Below are 19,822 nucleotides of genomic sequence, written 5' to 3' on the forward strand. Positions count from 1 at the left end.
CTGGGGCTCACTCATCACCATTGAACTGAAAACCAGATGAGTTTCTATAGGTGGTAGCAAACTACTAGGATCCCCTTCTGTCTTCCTGACCAGTGCTGCTTCCATAATGCCAGTGATGCTGACTAGATCAGGGTCTCCAAGGCATGTGGATTTTTGTCTAGAAAAACATCACCCTCGTTCTCAGCACTGTGCCCAGTGCTATGCAAATATTCTTCCCAGGATGCATTTATTGGTTACTGCATATGACTTAGTCCACTAACTCATGCCAAGAGTTCTCTCTGGAAACCTCACAGAGCCAATGTAGAGTTGCCTGCAGAAAGTTATATTGCATCTGAAAAAAACAACCAGCTATGGCTGAGATTTTTCATTGGGGGTGGGAGGGGAGTTTAAGAAAAAAAAAAAAATTGCTAGAACCTGTTAATCTCTGTGCTGCCAGCAGCTAAGATTTTCAAATTGATAACTAAGTTTAATGTAATTTATTTAGTATATTTGCTCAGTGTGCCATTTTACCCTTGGGTTAACTTGGGAAAATGAGGAAAGAGACAATTGCTGTTTTATCACTTCAACATAATGGGCCAGTGCCCCAGAGTAGCTGCTGTTCTTATTAGATGTTGTCACCAGGGGGAATACTATTGCCTGTTTCCTTAAGTTCAACTTCTTTTGTTCAGTAGCTGTGTTTACAAGACACACTTGTCTGGTTTGCCCCGACACAAGGTGGCATAGCTATAACTACACTTTAACTTTCCTTCCCCCAAATCCTCAATATCAAGCTGGTGCTAAAAAGACCACCCTGCTTTAGAAGGTAATGCATCTCTGGAAATAACTAATAAGGTGATGAAAAAAATACCCAAACAGATCCTGAGATCCATTCCTACCTCTTGTTGGTTCCTGGGCAAGTTACATAATTTCTCCTAAACCCTAATTTCCTCAATTGTAAAATGAGGATAAAAATAGAAGCTACCCCTGAGGGTTGTTGTGAGGAATAAATGAAGTTATGTAAATGAAATGCCCAGCACTGTGGCTAGTACATGGTAAACACTCAATTGCTACCTATTATGATTATTATTAATTTTAAGTATGTTTAGTACATCATACAAAATGGTTGAAAGTAAAGACAAAAGGTCATTACAAAATATAAAGAAGAGGTGCCTTAGCATTTTCTAAGTAAAGCAGCAAAATGAGAAGAAGCAAGGAGGAGAGGTGGCCTCTTTATTTCCGCTTTCATTTATATTACAGTAGGTTACACTTTCCCTGTCTTTTCTTTGTATGTGAGGATGAGTGTAGTGACAAAGACAAGGAAAATTGAGAAGATCTGGTTTAATAAAATTACAATCATTTAAGTCATGCTGCTATAAAGACACATGCACATGTATGTTTATTGCAGCACTATTCACAATAGCAAAGACTTGGAATCAACCCAAATGACCATCAGTGACAGACTGGATTAAGAAAATGTGGCACATATACACCATGGAATACTATGCAGCCATAAAAAAAGATGAGTTCGTGTCCTTTGTAGGGACATTGATGCAGCTGGAAACCATCATTCTTAGCAAACTATCGCAAGAACAGAAAACCAAACACTGCATGTTCTCACTCATAGGTGGGAACTGAACAATGAGATCACTTGGACTTGGGAAGGGGAACATCACACACCGGGGCCTATTATGGGGAGGGGGGAGAGGGAAGGATAGCATTAGGAGATATACCTAATGTAAATGACTAGTTAATGGATGCAGCACACCAACATGGCACATGTATACATATGTAACAAACCTGCACGTTGTACACATGTACCCTAGAACTTAAGGTACAAAAAAAAAATTACAATCATTTGGATGGTATATAAGGGTTTTCAGTTATTTTCTCAAATAATTTATTGAGAACCAGAATAGTGTATGAGAGGAATGTGACATTTGGGGTGAGAAGATAAATCTTCACGTCTCAGCTCTTCCCTTTACCAGCTGTGAAAACTGAGGCAAGAGCCTCTTCTTAAAGTATCTTTCCAATGTGTAACAGGGGCATGACTCACTTCATTTACTCTACCCTCAAGTGTCCTGAAAATCACATTGAAAAAAATGATTTCCGAAATGCCTCAAACCCTAAAGTGCCACACAAAAAAACCTGCACATAAATATTTATAGCAGCTTCATTCATACTATCCAAAAACTGGAAGCAATCAAAATGTCCATTACTAAGTGAATGGATAAAATACTGGTATGTTCCATAAAAGGAAATGTGATTCAATGATTTTAAAATCACCTATCAAGCCACACAAAGACATAGGTAAATCCTAAATGCATGTCACTGAGTGCAAGAAGCCAGACTGAAAGGCTATATGCTGTATGATTCCCTTTAAATGACATTCTGATGAAGTTAAAACTCTGAAGACAATTTTAAAAGTCTGTAGTTGCAAGGGGTACAGGGCTGGAGAGGCTGAATAGAGGAAGCACAAGTAAATTTTTAGAAAAGTGCAACTATTCTTTGTGATATTGTAATTACAAGTGCATGACACTATGCAAATGCCAAAACCTGTTGAGCTTTACAACACAAAAAGAGTACTTTAATGAGTACACATTAAAAAGTCATTTAGGAAATTGGGGAAATCCCAGGATGGAATACAGAATGTGACAAAACAATCAAACTGTATTACCAATATATGAAACATCTTAACTGAAGAGGGTGGTGGGAAAATAATCTAACCAACTTGGAAACAATTGTAATCTGTAAAACTAAAAGCAAAGAAACTGTACATAAACCTTGTACTTTAGTGATAAAGTTGTCCCCATAGTGTATGGGCTAACAATATTGACACTGCTATACATGCATACTAGAATCAGACAATTAGGTAAGTGAACGGTAGATGGTGAGATCAAGATTTCTCACTGTTGGAGTGGGAAGCTGCAGATAAGCAAAAGCCGGAGTCAGGAGAAAGGACGAGATGCTAGAATCATCCACGTGATAATGGATTAGAATTGAAGACATCAGTATAAGGAATTTTAGCCTAAAATGGATACAGATGGATACATACAGAAATATTTATAGGTATGATTATATGTATTAGTTCATTTTCACATTGCTATAAAGAACTTATCTAGGATTGGATAATTTATAAAGGAAAAAGCTTTACTTGACTCACAGTTCCGCATGGCTGGAGAGGCCTCAGGAAACTTACAATCATGGTAGAAGGTGAAGGGGAAGCAAGAAACATCTTACATGGTGGCAGGAAAGAGAGAGGGGAAGAGGGGAATGGGGGGAGGAAGGGGAAGCTGCCAAGCACTTTTAAACCAAACACTTTTTTTTTTATGTTGATTTTCATCATGTCATCTTTTTTTTTTTTTATTATTATACTTTAAGTTCTAGGGTACATGTGCATAATGTGCAGGTTTGTTACATATGTATACTTGTGCCATGTTGGTGTGCTGCACCCATCAACTCATCAGCACCCATCAATTCGTCATTTACATCAGGTATAACTCCCAATGCAATCCCTTCCCCCTCCCCTCTCCCCGTGATAGGCCCCGGTGTGTGATGTTCCCCTTACTGAGTCCAAGTGATCTCATTGTTCAGTTCCCACCTATGAGTGAGAACATGCGGTGTTTGTAAACCAAACACTTTTAAACCACCAGATCTTGTGAGAACTCATTATCACAAGAACAGCACAAGGAAACTGGTCTTATGATCCAATCACCTCCCACCAGGTCCCTCCTTCGACACCTGGGGATTGCAGTTTGAGATGAAACTTGAGTGTTGACACAGAGCCAAATCATATCAATATATATATCCATATTAATATATACACCATACATTTCCTTGCTCTGTCAGATAAAAGGGCTGAGAAACAGGGAGGCTCCAGTATCAAGAAACATACTTTGTGCTCAGATCTTAGTTTCCAATGCCCTTCTCCAGTTAAAAAAAAAAAAAAAAAAAAAAAAAAAAAAAAAAAAAAAAAAAAAAAAAAAAGGCAGATCTTGGTTTCCAACACCATTCTCTAATAAAAAGAATCAGAGCAAACAGAAGAAACAATGGATTCTAGGACTGAGGCAGGAAATATGTAAGATGAGCATGGAACATCTAGTAGTACCAGAAATAGGGGAGGGAAGGAAGAGAGGGAAGGAAGAAAGGAAGGTCACAATGATTGAAGTATGCCAAAGGGACACAGTAGCCAATCAATAATCAAAGCTGAAACTACTTGAGCAACAAAATAAGGTAGTATTGGAAGATAGCCCAAAGTATAAAATAAATATCCACAAGTCTATAGTGATATAAATAGATGATTGAATAAATAAATAAGTAGGGGAGAAGAGACAAACCTCCCATACCGAAAAATTCCAAATAATTGATGTAGATACTCTGCCCTCAAAGACACGGAGCATAACTCCCCACCTCTACAGTGTAGGCTTCACATCATGACTTTCTTCCTGAGAGTACAGCATAAAACTACAAAGGGTGGGGGTCTTTATAGCGGAGAAACTGCAAAACTTCTACCTCTGCCAGGTGATCAAGGGCAACATCAGTAGTCATAAATTTTGTTGATACTGTGTAGTCCAAATGTGATGTGATAAAAATGTCACTTTACATCTGTGATCTTCCTCCAAAAATCCCATAACCCTAGTCTAATCATGAAAAAACATCAATCAGACAAATTCCAATAGAGGAGCATACTATAATATGCTTGATCAGTACTCCTCAAAATTCTCAAGATTTTTAAAAACCCAGAAAGTCTGAGAAATGTTCACACCCAAGAGAGTCCTATGGAGACATGACAACTATATACAATGTGCCACCCTGGGTGGGATTCTGGGGCAGAAAAGGAACATTAGGGAAAGACTGAGAGCAAATGATCAAAGTAGGAACTGTGGTTAATAATAGTGTGTCAATACATGTTCATTAATTATAACAAATCTACCATATTAATGTAAGATGTTAACAGGGGAAACTATGCAAGAGTATATGGGAACTCTGTATTACCTTCTCAATTTTCCTGTCAATCAAAAACTGCCCTTAAAATGTAAGTTTGTCTTCCACAATGGTTGAACTACCCAGCAATCCCATTACTGAGTATATACCCAAAGGACTATAAATCAGTCTACTATAGAGACACATGCACACATATGTTTACTGCAGCACTTTTTATAATACCAAACACTTGGAACCAACCCAAATGCCCATCAGTGATAGACTGGATAAAGAAAATGTGGCACATATACACCATGGAATATTATGCAGTCATAAATAATAATAAGTTTATGTCCTTTGTAGGGACATGGATGAAGCTGGAAACCATATCCTCAGCAAGCCAACACAGCAACAGAAAATAAAACACTGCATATTCTCACTCATAAGTGGGAGTTGAATGATGAGAACACATGGACACAGGGAGGGGAACATCACACACCAGGGCCTCCTGGAGGGTGGGGGAATGGAGAGGGAAAGCTTTAGGACAAATACCTAATGCATGCGGGGCTTAAAACCTAGATTACGGGTCGATAGGTGCAGCAAATCCCCATGGCACATGTATACCTGTGTAACAAACCTGCACGTTCACCATATGTATCCCAGAACTTGAAGTAAAATTAAAAAAATAAGTTTGTCTAAAAACAAACAAATCTAAAAGAATCAAACAAGAAACAAGAAGCAAAACAAGAGCATCTAAAACAAAACAAGAAAACCTGAATGTTACACAGGTATAATTTCTTACTACTTTATGAGATTCTTGTAATCACCCTGAGTGGAAGGCAGGGGAGTTACTAGTATCCCTGTTTAACTGAGGAGGAACCTCAGGATGAAAGAGCATGATTTTTCCCAAGGTACTATAGCTATGAAGTACTGGATCCAGACTGCAAGCTTAGGCCATTTTATTTCTTCCCTTATTCCACACTCTTTCCTTTCAACCAAACTTGAAGATCCATGAGTAGGAGCTCTGCACATACAAGTCATCACCACTGTATCCCCATCACCTAGTTCAGAAGTTGGTCCATGATAGCTGTTTAATAAATAATTTACTATGCACTGAGTTGTCACTCCCATTAAACAAGAAAAAAAAATAGCTCAAGAAGAGCTTACCCTCCAGATACGCCCCACATATCACACTATTGGTGTTCTGTATGGGCATCTGCCTTATTGCAATAACAAGAGTTTGCACATGTGAGCATGTTCTCAACAATACGGGAGCAATGTCAGTCAGCATTAAGTGACTGACATTCAACTACATTTGTCGAAGATAATACAAGAATTTCTTGTGTAAAGAAGAGAGCTATAGACAATCCAGAAGTCCTGTGCTGGACAAATGTGATGAGGATCAAAAAGTACTGCATGCAGCCAGAGTATATAAGAGCAGAACAGAGATCTAAAATTTCATCATAGACAAACATGAAGAGAGATGGGGTATTGTTGAATAAAACCCAGACCCAATAAAATATTATATAGATGGAGTTAAAGACTTTCTAATAATAGACACACTGACCAATTTGAAACTGTTTCCCCAAACTTGATGTCAAGAAGAATATCAACAATAAAAAGCCTTTGGGTAAAGTCACTGTGGTTGGCTTTTCTCAACTCTTCCAGTCATTGGGTCAAAACTTACCTTTTTCTATCCCTTTCCCAGAGAGACAAAGGAAGAAGAGGTTGTGGTGGCTAAGACACACGCAGATGCGGGATCTGCCTGAGAAAGACTCACTTCCAGAAATCATTGTTCTCTTCATCAAAAATACTGTATGTTTGCAGAGTGCATAGCTGTAGAAAGTATCTTCTCACTCAGACCATGTTATTCGCCTGCTTAAAATGCTCCACTGGCTTCCTGTCATACTTAATCCAACTTCGTCACCATAGCCAGTATGATCTTACATGATTGGCCCTGAATTCTCTCTCTGAATTTCCCTCCCAACAATCTCCTGCTCACTCACCACATTCCAGCTCATTGGCCTTCTCCCTGTATCTTGAATATGTCAAGCATATTCCTGCCTCTGCTAGGTCTTTGCACTTGATGCTCTGTCTTCCTGAAATGTTATTTCTCCAGATCTCAGCTCAATTGCTCAATTATCTCTTCCTCCAACAAGCATTGTCTGACACAAATTGAAGTGACCAATTCTGAGTTAGTTAAAGTCCTCCAAGAAGCAGATGCCAAGAGATTTATTGGAAGAAATGCCTGTGAGGGTGCTGGAGAAAATATCACACTGTGATGTAAGTCTGATCCCTATGAAAGAGAGAGGAATGGAAGGAAGGTTGAGTAGGAAGTATCTTGGGCAACAGAAGTAGTTCTGATACATTTTAGCAAGGCCTTGAGCCAGAGTCACCAGTGGAGGAGTCCTGCATCTCACAGCAAGGAGCTTGCCTTAGTATCCCTGTCGTATTCAGCCACTGGCTGGGAGCATTCTGGGGAAGGGTGATCTCAGCATGATCATGGTGGTGGCTTCAGACTGCAGAAGCGGGGACTACCAATCAATGATGTTCCCCATGGTAGAAGATCTAAGAGTCACATTCTCATGGCTACCTCACCTTCCACTAAAGCCCTGTGTGCATTCATCATATCCCTTTGCTTGTTTTGTTACAGTACCTTTCAATATTTGATAGTATTGTATTAATTTGTTGATTGTCTTTTCTATCCCCCCTTTCTTATTACCACTGAAAAGAGTGCAAATCTTATCTGTCTTGTTCACCACTGTTTCCCAGCACCCAGAATACTTCCTGATATGTAGTAGGAGCTCAAAAAAGTGTTAAATGAATCTCCAGGTCTTTGGCAAGGGGAAAGGGAAAGGAGGGCTATCCCATGTTTCTTTTTTTATGGTACATTCTAATAGATGGTCCTCTTCAAAAAAAAAAAAAAAAAAAAAAAAAAAAAAAAAACAATCAACCTCATGTAGATTAAAAAAAGGAAGTATGCTGAACTGTAGGTTTTCTCTTCCCCTGATTCACACCTAACTAGGTTACTCAATAAACCATACTTTTTTGTTGTTCTTTTCTATATTTTTCCAGTATAAGATATTCTACTTAATTCCCAATCAAATGAGAAAACTATAGTAGTAGAATATGGTTTTACAGTGTTTTATATTTGTAGTTTATAAACCACGCCCACATACATTATCTCATTGAATTATCTGAAAAAATCATACATGGTGCTTGTTATCATCTTCATATTCTAGATGAAGAAATTGAATGTAAGCACAAAGAAAACCAGAAAGAAGCAAAATGGACATGTTAGGGTATCCATGCTAATTCTTTCAGTAGAAGGGAAGAGACAGTACATTTGGTCCATGTGAAATTGCTTGATTATTCTCCCAGAGGTCTGGCCTCAGTCAGTGCAGTGACTCTTTGTAAGATCCAAAAATGAGTTTGAGACAAAATCTGTTATCTGAATCATTTCTACTTGAAGTATATTGTGCTTTCCTGACTCAGTTTTCTCACACAAAGCTGATTATATAACTGTAATTTTCTGGCCATCCACGCTTCTGTGCCGAGAGTATCCTTCCTCAGTCTCTAAATGATATGCTAGCTAACAGCAGACTCTAGATATCAGCATTTCCTGATGAGGTTCAGAAAAGTCTCGTTCATTTCTCTTTGCAAAGTTATTTCTTTTTCTTTTTCAGACTGTAGGCTTTAGTACTCAGTCATTTAGACAGCAATATAACCCTTCTCTTTGTTCACTTTCCTCTAAATTTTCTTTATAGACACATTTCACTTAAAATAAAGTCAGTATTTTTTATTTTTTATTTTATTTTTATTTATTTTTTTGAGACGGAGTCTCTTGCTGTCACCTGGGCTGGAGTGCAGTGGCACAATCTCAGCTCAATACAACTTTTGCCTCCTGGTTCAAGTGACTCTTCTGCCTCAGCCTCCCAAGTAGCTGGGATTACAGGCACCTGCCACCATGCCCAGCTAAATTTTTTGTATTTTTAGTAGAGACAGGGTTTCACCACATTGGCCAGGCTGGTTTCAAACTCCTGAACTTGTTATTCACCTGACTTGGCCTCCCAAAGAAAATAAAGTCAATATTAACCATTTGTTTTAAGACTGCTTATAATGCTCATTTAAAGTCTCTATATATTTACCTTAATGTTATATATACCACTTATTTCTGATAGTATAGCTAGTGATTTATAGACTGATCAATCCAATTCGTGTTTGTTATGACCTACGGTGTTTCATATTCCTGTGCAAGTTGCCACAGTACCTACAAAGGAAAGGTAAGCTGGGATCTTCTTTAAGAGCTTCATGAAAAGGCTGGGACATGAACTGGACCATGAAAGAGAAAGATCAGGAAAAGAGTTTCCATATAGGAAAGAGGGGCAAACATTTCCAGAATAAAAACAGAAGTTTCTTGACTTTTTAATATTTGACATTCTGACTGGCATGAAATGGTATCTCATTGTGGTTTTGATTTGCATTTCTCTAATGATCAGTGATGTTGACCTTTTTTTCATATGTTTTATGGCCACATAAATGTCTTATTTTGAGAAGTGTCTGTTCATGTCCTTTGCCCACTTAACAGGGTTGTTGTTTTTGTAAATTTGTTTAAGTTCCTTGTAGATTCTGCATATTAGACCATTGTCAGATGGATAGATTGCAAAAATCGTCTCCCATTCAATAGGTTGTCTGTTCACGCTGATGATAGTTTCTTTTGCTGCGCAGAAAGAAGCTCTTTAGTTTAGTTAGATTCCATTGGTCAGTTTTTGCTTACAGTGTGGCGATTCCTCAAAGACCTAGAAACATAAATATCATTTGACTCAGCAACCCCATTACTGGGTATATACCCAAAGGAATAAAAATCATTCTATTTTAAAGATACATGCACACCTATGCTCACTGCAGCACTATTCACAATAGCAAAGACATGGAATCAACCCAAATACCCATCAATGATAGACTGGAAATGTGGTATATACACACCATGGAATACTATGCAGCCATAAGAAGGAATGAGATCATGTCCTTTGCAGGGACATGAATGGAGCTGAAAGCCATTATCCTCAGCAAACTAATACAGGAACAGAAAACCAAATGCCACATATTCTTACTTATAAGTGGGAACTGAACAATAAGAACACATGGACACACAATGGGGACTGTCGGGGGGTGAGGTGTGGGGAGGGAGAGAATTAGGAAAAACAGCTAATGCACGTTGGGCTTAATACCTAGGTGATGGATTGATAGTGCAGCAAACCACCATGGTACACGTTTACCTATGTAAGAAACCTGCACATCCTGCACATGTATCCTGGAACTTAAAATTTAATTTAATTTAATTTAATTTAATTTAATTTAATTTAATTTAATTTAAAAAGTTTCAAACCACATGTAATTCTATCAGGGTGTACATGTTTCTCACAGACAGCAATTTTGCACTGGGCTCATCTTTTTCACTGTTTTGCCCCAAGGACCCTCTAAATGTTCCACAGACACAAATACCTGATAGAATATGGCAACCTCTGGTTCTAACTCCACCTGTGTGCATGCATCCTCCCAAAAAGGTAGGCTTGTCAGGTTCAGGTCAGCCTACACATGGGGCACACACTGCTCCTCCCTGTTCCCAACTGCATGCCAGCCATGGCTAATGGATCCCAAACTTCTCTTCCAATTAGCCCAGATACCCAAATAGCAAGCTTTTGAATACGTGCTCTTCTTTATTTGGAATATTACAGATTTCCTAAATATTTAATCCTGAAATCAGGTTATGGAATATCCAACACATCAAAGAGATCGTAATTGTTGATTCGTGCATGCAATTAGTTTTAGGTATCTCATATGTGATCTATGAAACACCTGTACAGAAACACTGATTTAGTTCAACATCCTTCCTTTTTTACTGATGAGAAAGCTGAGGGACAAAAGGTCATGATTTGATTAGAATAAAATATGTAGAAAAGCAGAACCAGCACGAAAATGCAGGTCTCCTTATAACTACTCTTCTTCCACAGTATACTTTTGGATCTCCTGAAAGTGTCTTACAGAGCAGCATGGGGGTCTATTAAGACCCTGGTTTGGAACACACTGAACAAAGAGTTAATAATGTAGCCTATAGGTAGAGCAGTTGGAAAATTGGAATCTCAATCTAGATAATGCTTTACAACAAATATGTTTGAATTTGTTTATAAGCATAGCACAGTCTAAGTTTCCAGACTACACTTCAGAAACTGCAGTATCATTCTGCATCCTATTTTTTTCAGGTATTCAGTCTAAATTGAAAACAAATTCCACAGGAACTCTAGGGGAAGACTGCAGTAATTTCAGCCTAGATGAGTTGAAAAAAATCGCCTCTGAGATAGACCATAAATCCCAGCTATTTCATTGCTTTCCCTGTTCCATTCTGGTGCTTGCTCAAAGAAAAATCTAATTTCTTTAGTGAAAACAAAATTTAAGCATAGAATGAAAAAATAGACCTTAAAGTCAGAGCTCCTATCAGGACAACCCTACTCATGGGCAGTTAAACCCCACATAGATTTCCCTCGGGCTTTTAAATAGCCTGTCTGCCTGAGAGTACACCAGATTTTCATGCAGAACAAAACTCAAGAAAATTGTGAAGACCTTTGTTCTTTAAGGATGAGATAGTGCTGGACAACGGGGTGATGCCCCAGCCCAAGTGCTTTGCTCGTGTCATGATGTGAGGTGTTTCCCACCTCAACCAAGCCAGCAGCGTCTTTCTGGGAGCAAGGAAATGATTTAACCCAGCTTCTCCTCCCCAACTTTGAGGTACAAATAAATACAAGGAAGTTCATCCAACTAGACAGTAATTGAGAGACTAAAGAAATCTAATCAATAGACAATAAAGGTATCCATTTCATATTCACTCTCTGTGTGTAAACAAACTAAACATTTTAAACATTAGAGTGCAGGTCTGCGTTTGTATGAAACACAGAGCTTAACTTCATTTTGCTTTTTTTTCCAACTGCAGAAATTTTTTTGTTCAGTGACGTGTCTGAATCTTCCTGCCTGATTCTCCAACCAGATATTACATGCACTCCACAACATTACAGCATTTTCTTAAAGGGTGGTGAGTCAAGCCTCAGCAGACTACAGAATTTTCATTCAGGTGGCTGTTTGCCTTTGTCCACGTGTCCTTAGACTGCTTAGACGCTGCCCAGGACCCCTGCAGAGGTGGTTTTCTAGAGAGATTTTTTAGCAAGGAAAGGCAAAGACCAGGGCAGTTTGAGTGGAAAAACTACATTTTCTGAAAATTGCATTTATATAATATCTTAAAATATATGAAGCACTTTTCCAAATTATTTAATGGTTCTTAAACTTAAATGCACATCAGAATCACTTGGTAAAATACCAACTCTGAGATTTCCACTGCCAGAGATTCTGAGTCTAAAGGTCCAGAGGAGGACCCAGGAATCTACAGTTCTATTACATACTTGCAGGAGAGTCTGATGCAGATGGTCTACAAACCAAGCTTCGAAAAACACTGATTTACAACAGATCAGCCTGAAAATGGCTCTGTCAGCTAATCATCACTTTTCAGATAATTTTAGAGATTTCAGAAATGAAGAAACTGATACTCAGAGGGATTTAAATATTTGCCCAATATTTTACGTTTCATAGGAGAGTTAGGTCACTAAACCAAATGTCTGGTGCGAAATCCAAAGATACCACATTATAAAGTCTGAGTTAAGTGTGCATGAATTAAAACATGAGCATGAAAAAAAATTGCTGTATTACAGAAACCCTGTATATGCACAGGACTGACAGAAGGAAAAAGACAAACCATTTATGAAAATGAAGGATAAAAAGGAGATTTTTCCTTATCACCAAGATGCCAGGTGTTCGTTCCCCAGACTTGCCCTAAGGGGTCACACAATCTCTGCTCCCTGACCCCTTGACTATGACCTGGCTTGTCCAGAAATACTAGATATCTTCACTGCTATCAGAATATAAACCATTTTGAGATAAAAGGTAATGATATTTATTTCATTTTTAACCTCATAACTTCCCTTTCTACAGTTTTCTTCTGAAACCACTCACTCCTCTCCTGTTTCACTGTAAGATACCAATTGTAAACAAGAGAGAAAAAGTATTATGTAGTATCTCAAGTCATTCGTAAATTGGTGTTGGGCTCAAAATGTTGCTATTATATCTAATCTTTATCACTAATTTAATACATGATTTTTGGCAAGTTGTTTGACCACCCTAAGCTCTCCAAAATAAAGAGGTCAGATTGGATTTCCTCTAAGGACCCTATCAATGCTGAAATTCTAATATTCAGATGTTGTAGTGGGCACTAAATAATGTAGAAAGTTCTATTTTGGGCATGGCAGATAATCATGAGACAGGGACCCTAAGCAAGGTGCTCACCAGTGAACCAGGTAAGATCCAAAAGGTACTAACTTAACCAGACTACAGGAAGACGTTTTAAGGTGGCAAAGGAATTTTTGAGAAAAAAGAAAATATGAAACTGCAACTGTCCAACAGGTTCATTTTGCCCACTGCCCAGTTAGAGCCAATTTATCAAGACAGAGGAACTGCAATAGACAAAGAGTTTCATACACACAGAGCTGGCTAAATGGAAAACTCGAGTTTTATTAGTACTCAAATCAGCCTCACTACAAAATTTAAAGGCTAGTGTTTTTGAAAGATAGTCTGGCAAACAAAGGGCTAGAAAATGGGAAAGGCTGATTGGTAGGGTCAGGATGAAATCATAGGGAGTTGAAGCTGTCCTCTTGTGCTGAGTCAGTTCCTCAGGGGAGGCCACAAGACCAGATGAGTCAGTTTACTGGTCTTGGTAGTACCAGCTAATCCATCAGAATGCAGGGTCTGAAAAATACCTGAAACACCAGTCTTAGGTTTTACAATAGTAATGTTACCTATAAGAGCAATTGGGGAGGTTGGGAATCTTGTGATCTCTTGACTGCATGGCTCCTGAGCCATAATTTTAGATCTTGTGGCTAGTTTGTTAGTTTTACAAAGGCAGTCTGGTCCCCAGGCAAGGAGGGGGTTTGTTTCAAAGAGGAATTGTTATCATCTTTGTTTCAAAGTTAAGCTATAAACTAAATTCCTCCCAAAGTTAGTTCGGTCTATGCCCAGGAATGAACAAGGGTAGTTTGGAGGTTAAAGGCAAGATGGAGTCAGTTAGGTCAGATCTCATTCACTGTCATAGTTTTTCACTGTTAAAATTTTTGAAGATGATGCTGATATCTGAAATTCAACAACTGAGTTTCTATTTCTTCTATAAATATTTTTCCCTGCACAACAAAAACAGTGGAAGAAATGCTTATCTGTAATTTTGTATGCATCTTGGTGGACTTGTCATTGGTATTCTAGGGATGTCTGTGATTAAGTTTCATCTACTGTGTGCTATAAATGTAACAACTGTCTCTTTGAACTATTGAAAATTTAAGGTTCAGTATAATATCAATTTTAAATTTTTAATGATGTTTATGAAATTTTAGAAAGCAGCAAGTCCTTCATTTAATCAAGTGTTACAGAAAACTTAAAGTTTATAAAAATACAGTGAAATTTATACAAAGCTCTAAATCTGCATTTGCATTTCCTTTGCCCTTTTAACTAAACTAAAACTTGTGAATTTTAAATTATTAAGGGGGTTGCTGTGTGAAGTCGGTAGACACTGAATCAGGTTGGTGAAAAGAGTTCAGTTCTGTAACATCTGAATTTGTCTTTTAACATGAGTACATATATAGGCAATAAATATATATGCTCAGATAAATATACTTGTTTAGAAAAGCTTCAAGACATTCAAAAACTAGGAAGAAGTATGTTCAATAGTAGTTGTATAAATTTGGTAGGGTTTTTATTTTTTTTCTTTTGTGTAGAGGTAATAACTATAGTTTTATTACAGCATAATTCATTTTGAGCTCCACTATGACATTTCAAAGACTGCCCAGTTTGGAAGTCTGTCATAATTTTACTATTTCACTCCAATTCAATAATTTTTGATAGTATTACTTGCCTAGTCCATCCATACTCATATTATTCAAATATATAGGTGGGACTTTTGAAACAATTGCTTTGGTTCCCTTGGTTTAACTGGGGTTCATGAATATTCAAACCTTTGCTGGGGGAAAGAAATGAAAGTTAATGAGCATGCTTGCTATTAGAGAGGGATTAGTATTTTAACTTGTAGTTATAGTTTACTTATTGTTTTTAGAATTACTTTTACATGTTCTTGACTAGATGGCCTAGAGTCCAGCATTACCTTTTGAGATGACATTATTGTCTCCATTATAATTGAGTGATAGCTTTAAAAAAAGATTAGTTTTTCTTAAGAAGTATGTTACAATTCATCAGCTCTAAATGAATTAACGGATCAACCCTATATGAAACATAAGTTGTGTTATAACTGATCAGCCCTCTATGAAACATAAATAGTTTCTACTTGCTTGTTAAAAGAGAGAACCTTTAATTTGGTTCTAATAAATAAGGTATGGTAGTGATTATAGGAATCCAGGATGTTGAAGAAATGACATAGTGTCTGTATTTTGGAAACAGAAAGGAAAAGTCACTTAACATAGTATCAAGTAATTAAATTCCTATGTCAGTTGGCAAGTCTTTTAAACCTTTATATTCACCAAGCCCACAAATAGACTGTGGCTACCAGGATTCCAGTTTTAATTGGAGAGCTAAATAAGTACAGTTATATAAGTATTAGGTTTCTTAATGATCATATTTTGCAGTTTTAGTAAAAGGGAAGTGTTGCTATACATTTATTAAATATACTTCCCCCACGAGTTGAAAAGGTTAATTTTGCTGACTGTTTTAAGTTGAAGTTACTTCATGGATGTCATACCCATGAAGTGTGTTTGGATGAGATAGAAGAAATTATTTTTTTTAAAGTTTAAGTACCAAAGGTAGTCTAGTCTAGAACAATAATAAGTTAATGTGTGTTGGCTTTTCTAATTTGTACTGTAACATCCTTATACTTTCTATTTTATCTGTTTCTTAAGTAAACAACTTAGATATTTTCCACACCTTTTTTTTCTGATGCAGAGTTCAGGTTAATTAATCTTTCACCGGATCTGATAATGTATTATATGTTTCAAACCTATTGACTTTTCATTTTGACATTCTTGTGATTTCATATGCTGTATTCTTCAAGCAATAAAATTGTGATGTGTTTTATTAAAAAAAAATTGCAAAGTCAGTTTCAAAACTGAGAGATGGGGCATTTCTATCATCTCTTGCTTGCTATTATAATAGCATTTACTCTTGTCCCTTACAATCCATCTGCCACATTGCAGCCTGAGCAATCTTCTCAAAATGCAAATCTGATCACAATTCTCACATAAAATTCTCCAAAATCTTTTCCTTGAACTTATAATACAAATTCTTGTGTGACCTAAAAGGCAAGATTCATGCTTGTTGTCTTCTCTTTTATCTTCCTTCGGTACCAAACACATGGTAGAAACTTCCACAAAATTTTGCTATAAATGAATGAGTGAGTGAAAAATATGACTTGGCACCTGGGCTGTTCCTTAAAGGAAAAGGAAGCAGGCTGGAACAAGGGCAGGAATAACACAAGAAAGCAGGCAAGGAATTCATGCCCTCTACAAGGCAGAGACCCTATTATGGTTACAGAACCAGCACACTAGATAAAATGCACAGAATATTCTTTTTGTTCCACTCTTTAAAGAAACCACTGAGATGCAGAGTGGGAGCACGTAAACATATGGTAGGTTTTACCTTCTTTCAAGATAATTTTAAATCTCAGAGCTTTTGGTGTGATGGACACCAAGAGGGCACTGAACTGTGGTGTAACTGACACTGATGAACAGTTCTGTTTTCAGAGCCAAGAGACGTGTGTGGAAGACTCAGGAACAAAACTCTATTATCTTGCAGACATTTTTCACATCAGAATCTCATTTCCGTTTATTAGATTCCATGCCTGATTCCTTCTTTTACCTATTTATTCCTTTTAGTTTGTTAATCTGACCACTTAGAGCAGGTACGAGCCTGGGTTTAGGGCTCATTTGAGTAAGAGAATGAATAAGTAGTTCTTCATGCTTGCAATGCTTCTCTTATCTGGTAAGATCCCCTAGGAAAAGTGGGGCAAACTAATTTGAGCTGTCACGAACCTGTATTAGCCACATAAAGACACCTTTTACTGAACACCTTGCTGAGTGCGCTACTTGCATTATCCAGAGGCAGCTACAACCGCGTTGTTGGGAGCATGGAATGCAGATCCAGACACTGTGATCTCTCTCCTGGATCTGTACTTACCAGCTGGGAGACTTTGAACTTGTTTATTAACCTTTGTGTGCTTCCTTTCCCTCATTTGTGAAATAGGGATAATATGAATATCTATCTCATAGATAGGATTGAATGAATTAATATATAGAAAGTCCTTAGAACTGTTCTTGGCTCATAATAAGTGTCACATAATTGTTAGATGATGGTGGTGGTGGTAGTGGTGGTGACGGCATTACTACTACTACTTCTCATTTCATCCTTTTTAAAAAACAACAACTATGAAGTAGGAAATGATATTTCTCAGAAAGCTAAAAATTGGAGAGTTTAGTTTGGTCCAAGGTTGTGTAGCTAGTAAGTAGGTTGGATATTATAGAACTCAAGCCACTCTGACCACAAATCTTTGGCCTACATTGTGGCCAAAGACTTTATTATCCCAAATGCTAAGACTGGTGGAAGCAGAACTGCAAAGGGAATTAGAAAAGATGAATGAATGCTGAAAAGATAAATTAATGAATGGCTCTCAATTCACTGTGATGCTATCATTGATGTAGTCCATCTGTGCACCTGTCAGTCCAACCACCCAGTCCCAGTTTTTTAACTCTTAGAAATGAGGATCAGTGCAGTTCATAAACTAAATCATGGCAATGAGCACATGTCTAAACTACCATTCTGAATCAATTTACACTTAGAAAAATACCATAGATAGAAATCATACTTCAATATTTTCTTATTGTCAATTGCTATAAGAAAAAAAAAAGTTGAGAAGAAAAGAATGAAAAACTCCACTAGACTATAAGTTCCACGAGGTAAGGGACTAAATCTATCTTGTTCACAAGTACAGTGGCTGATACCCAGGAGATACTCCATAAAAGTTTGTAAATAAAATGCATAAACACAGTGACTAGTACACACACGTGAACTAGACAGCAAGTCCCTGCCCCTCATAGAGCGTATACCTTGTGAGAAACAATAATTATCTCTGTATAATTGCTGGTGAACAAAGGGCTCCAAAAGAAAATTCAGGGTACTGTGGATGCATAAAACAAGGGTGTTGTCTGGGTCATGGGTAGCGTTAAGGAAAGTGATATTGAGTTAAAATCTGATAAATAAGTCAGATTTTAAGTAAAGATGGCAGCCAGAGAGGCAGAGTATGTGACTTGCCATCTCTGCCTCCAAAAGTATGTACAACTATAGTATAGAAAAACAACCACGCCTGTTTTTTGCCAATCAACAGGAAAGAACAAAAGAAGGAAAAGTCAAGCTTAAGATTTTAAAAAAGGAGCTTTGAAATGCAGAGCTGACCACTGTCAAAGAGATCACCTAAAAGATGTAGTGATTTCACGTTCAAGGAGGCGTGACAGCAGAGACAAGAGGAGAAAAAAAGTTCATGTTGTTAAAAAGAAGATGCCTTCACCAGACAAGCATTAAAGGCTACACTCTCCAAATTCTTTTCCAGCCCTGAGCCTCTATGACGCTAATTGGAATAGGTCTGCCATGTTTCTCAGCAGCAACCCCAGCATGAGGTGCAAAGTCAAACAAGGAAAAGAGAATTTATCTCCAGAACCAGCCCTTCTCAGCAAAGGGAAGTTGGTTTTCAGGTGCTTTACTCTCTCTTTTTAATTGGCTCCACATACCACACTCTTTGTACTGTTCTGGTTCCTCCTCTTATGGGGGAAATAATAACAGAAATAAATATATATATAAAATATGTAATATATATATAATATGTAATATATATATATGTATTCATGACTCTATGCTAACTCTTCCAGGCATATTTATTAGTAACAAAATGTCAGAATGGTTAAGAGAATAATTCTAGAATCAGAAACCTGGATCAAAGTGCAGTCCCACCAGTTACAATTTGTGTCATCTTGGCCATCTCTCTGAGACTCACTTTTCCATATGTAAATTGGGAATAATTACTATTATACATATGGTATGTGTACATACTTTATATGTTATTTGTGAGGAATAAGTGAGATGATGGCATAAAGTTATTCATATCTTTCCCGGCATAGTATATTCCTCAATCCCAGCCAATATTTTATTGTTAATAAGAGAAACTTACTGAAAGGATAATGCTTTTCTTGAAGAAATGTCCTCATAATGGTGATATTTCAGGCACTATGGCACTGAAATAGGAAAAGTGAGAATATGCTGGGAGTCAGAAAATCAATGGCTATTGAGTTGTAAAGCAAAGCTCAGTATTGCAATGATTTCTAGTCCAAAATTTGTTATTAACCCATCGATAGTCTGATATTAAGGCACAGAAAGGTTAAATAATTTGCCCAAAGACACTTAGTTAGAAAGTGATGGGACTCTAATTTGAACATAGGCAATTCTGACACCAAAGCCCATGCACCTATGCTATTTCTATTAGTTCCAGCCATGCCAGCTATAAAACAAACCCACTGACTTCAAAAAGAGCAATATAGTATATTGGTCATGCATAGAGTCAGATTGCCTGGAGTCAAATTCTAATTCTCCACTTACCAGCTGTCTAAGCACCCTTCTGCAGTTTACTTAACCTCAAGTCTTGGTACCCTCATATGTAATATAACAGATAATTGTGCTTGCCTGTTTCATTTTCATCAGAATAAAATGACATTCTTAGGTGAATGCCTTGCGTATGATAAGTGATAATATCTAAAACCTAGTAAACTTTCAGAGCTGTAAGATCATA

Source organism: Rhinopithecus roxellana, chromosome 3 (genome assembly GCF_007565055.1).
Source record: "Rhinopithecus roxellana isolate Shanxi Qingling chromosome 3, ASM756505v1, whole genome shotgun sequence".
Classification (NCBI taxonomy): domain Eukaryota; kingdom Metazoa; phylum Chordata; class Mammalia; order Primates; family Cercopithecidae; genus Rhinopithecus; species Rhinopithecus roxellana.